Consider the following 3,793-nt stretch of genomic DNA (forward strand, 5'->3'; position numbering starts at 1 on the left):
TATATATAACCACACTTATCTTTTAAATTTACCGCTGGAGCCCATCCTGTCCCTCTGGTACGCCAGCCAGCCACTCTGCAAAACCCAGAAAGAGGCTTTCTCTAGGCCTTCCTCCGAATTTAAATTGCCCCATACGTGGGGACACTGGACATCCCCATGCCTTAAACCAGAAACCGGAAACCCATAGGGATCACAGGAAATGTAGTCTCAAAGTCCCCACGTGTCCATAGGGAGTCTGCTAGACATTTCCAAATAGCACTTCCCTGAATTCAAAACAAACAAAGGTAAGGGTTCAAAAAACTATTAATTATTAAGTATTCCTGAGCCTTCCTGCAGAAGCGCATGGCAGTGGCTGGCCTACTAGAACGGACATTCTCATCTTGGCAGCTACCTCATGGGCAGTCCTGAGGGTGAGAACACCAAACCTTCCAGAGGGAGGGAGAACTTCCTAATGCCATCAAGATGGTAAGCTCTCTGAGGGCTGAGGGCGGGGCTGTCTTTTGGCTCTTTTTGTTCTCTTAGTACAGTGCTTGGCACCTAGTAAGAGTTCTGCAAGTGTCAGCTATTATTATTAAACAAGGTACCATATGTAGGGCAGCTAGGTGGCACAGTGGATGATAGAGCGCAGGGCTTGGAATAAGAAAGATTCATCTTCAGGAGTTTGAATCTGGACTTAGATGCTTACTAGCTGTATGATCCTGGATGAGTCACTTCACCCTGTTGGCCTCAATTTCCTCATCTGTAAAATGAGCTGGACAAGGAAATGACCAACCACTCCAGTATCTCTGCCAAGAAAAACCCAAATGAGGTCCAGAAGAGTCAGAACCAACTGCAAATGCTAGCCAGGCTGAGTCCTCATCGCCTTGAAGCAACCCCAGGCACTGGGAACTAATTAGATAAGTTTCTTGTGTCCCTTGATCAAGGGGCCAGTGTTTGGACGGTGCCCTTCCCATAAAGGTCCACTGCCAGACCCGAAGCCCCATCAGACTGCTCATAGGAGGTGTCTTCGCCCCAACCTCCCAAGTTAGATGGAGAGCTCCATGAAGGACAACCTGGATTTTACATCCTCCCCACAGAGCCCAGCACATCCACAGCACAAGGGTTTGCTGGACATTCTCTCCCAGCTCCCAGTCCAGGCAGAGCCAGGACACCCTCCTGGGAAAGTGTCCATCATCTCTTCCTGCACCACCAGAGTTTGGCAGAGATGAGAAGGGACCTTCATTTCTGGAGTGATTCCGGTAAAGGAGCTGCTCCTGTCTGGTAGAGCCCTAGAGTAGGTAAGTACCATTACTGCCATCTCCATTTTATAGAGGAAGAGAGGGAGTTGGAGCCCTCAAGGGACTTGTCCAAGTAAAAGGTCTAAGGCAGGATTTGAACTCATCTTTCCTGACAAGCCCAGCCCAATGTCCTCTACCACTGGTCTGGAGGACTGATGAGGTCCTTAGAGACCATCTCCCTCCTTGTTTTACAGATAAGTAAACTATGTCTAAGAAAGAGGAAGGGATTTGCCCATAGTCACACAGATAATAAACAACACAAAGCTGAGACTCCTGACTAGGAGGAGTAAATGGGGATGGTTTCCCAGTCAGAATTCCACAAGTGCCTACTATGCTCCAGGAGGCATTAAGTGATGCAAAACAACACAAAATAATACCATCCCTGTCCCCCTCCCCCAAAGTGCTCCCAGAGATGTAACAGAAGGAGGTAGTGCAATACAATGGAGAGCATTGGAGGTAGAGTCCAAAGACCTGAATTCAAATCCCAGTTCTGCTACTTGTGACATCCTCCATGATTTAGGACAGATATGCTCCTTTTTTTTTTATTTTAAACCCTTAACTTCTGTGTATTGACTTATAGGTGGAAGAGTGGGAAGGGTAGGCAATGGGGGTCAAGTGACTTGCCCAGGGTCACACAGCTGGGAAGTGTCTGAGGTCGGATTTGAACCTAGGACCTCCCATCTCTAGGCCTGGCTCTCAATCCACTGAGCTACCCAACTGCCCCCGATATGCTCCTTTTTTCTGAGATGCAGCTTCCTCTGAAGAACAGGGTATGGTCTAAGTCAGTGCTGGGCAAACTTTTTAAAGAGGGGCCAAAGGAAAAGAAATGCTCATCTGTCAGTCTGTCTCTAAAGCAACTCTTTGGAAGTTTCATTGTATTGTATCCTACTCATTGTATTCGTCAGATTAGGAAGAATGTCCCACAGCAGGGATAGAACATTTCAGGGCCCTCCCCACCCCCCATCTGGCCTGTGGGCTTTGTTTGCCCATCACTGGTCTAGGTGGATACTGATCAACTCCAAGGGCTTCCTGGTCAACCCAACAAGCTTCCAAGACAGGAGCCTTCCTGGAGGCACCCAGCAAGGACCTCCTGCTCCGGTCTTGTGCCAGGCTCTCCCAGGACAGAAGGGATTGCCTGATTTCAGAGTGACCCCAAGTGGTTAATGCCCTTTTGGAAGGACACAGTCTGGCAATAAATCCTGCCTCAGACATCAGTGGGCTAGAAGGCCTTAGGCAAGTCACTCACCTCATTTGTGAAGTAAGGGCATGGTCCTGGATGGCCTCCAAGGCCCCCTCCAACCCTAAATCCATGATCTCTGTGGCCTGTCCTTGTTCCTTTCACTTTGGAGCAGTGGTGGATAATTAGCTCTTCTCTCAGCATTAGTCTGGGATCCTGGTGGACTGAAGTTCCACAGGCAGAGTGTTGTGTCCTCTTTTTGGTGGGGAAGTTTGCTCAATTGGTTTTTACATTCTCCTCCTCCCCCTCCCCCAGAGGGTAAAGGGCTCATTTCCCATCAATGTTAACTTTCCCAGGATGCTCCATTTGGATTGTCCTCTTCCTGCTGGAATCCAGGAATCCAAGGCAGTTTGGTCCCCAGTCACAGGAAGAGCCTCAGATGCCTGAGGCTAGAACTGGCTGGCTGAGGGGTGGGGGATGGGGAGGAAGAGTCTCCCTTTTCTTTTTTCTGTTTTGGTTTCCCTTAGGTGGTATTTGCAAAGGTTGGTTTTCTTTCTTTCTGAATAGTTTCCTGGTTGACAAAAGGCTAACACAGATGTGAGTTATGAGAACTCTGAAAACCCAAACCTAGTATTTTAATTTGTCCATCTGTGTACCAGAGGACACCCACCCACCTATGAAAAGAGACGCCATTTTCACCAGCCTTAATTTAGGGAATGTCTAAGAACTGGGCATTTTGGACCTCGAGGAACCTGTGGCATGGGGTAGGGTGAGGATGGGGGAGGCAATCAGGGACTGTGCCTAATGGGCAGATGTTGGAGCCTCCCCAAATGATCTGAGTGCTCTCCTGAATGGGGATAGGGATGAACTGAGAGGGACCATTCAGGCTCATCTGTTCAAGGGGCTCCTGAGTCAGCCTGATGAAATAAATCACTGGGCTTTTGTCTGGGCCATTGTCCAGGCCATTGTCCAGAGGCAGCTGAAGGGCTACTTTGTCAGTATCTCATAATAAAAGTACCTGTGTGCTTGTTAGGATATAAGCTACCTCAATTGGACTTGGATGGTGAATCAAGGACCTGTTAAGATTTTAATTTATACATATATATATATGATTTTAATACATATATATTTACATTTGAATTTTTTCCCTCCTCTTGTTTTTGGGAGAATTGATTGTTATATCTCATAGCTTAGCCAAGCATCCTGAGTCACTTCTATTGTTAGTACCAATCATATGTTTTTCTTTTGTATTTCTGTTCCCAGGGTTCTTTCTTTGGATGTGTATTGTCTCTGTGTACAAAGTTCTCAGGCTTCTGTTCCTTTCACTCTGCATCAATTC

This window comes from Gracilinanus agilis, chromosome 6 (genome assembly GCF_016433145.1).
Source record: "Gracilinanus agilis isolate LMUSP501 chromosome 6, AgileGrace, whole genome shotgun sequence".
NCBI lineage: Eukaryota > Metazoa > Chordata > Mammalia > Didelphimorphia > Didelphidae > Gracilinanus > Gracilinanus agilis.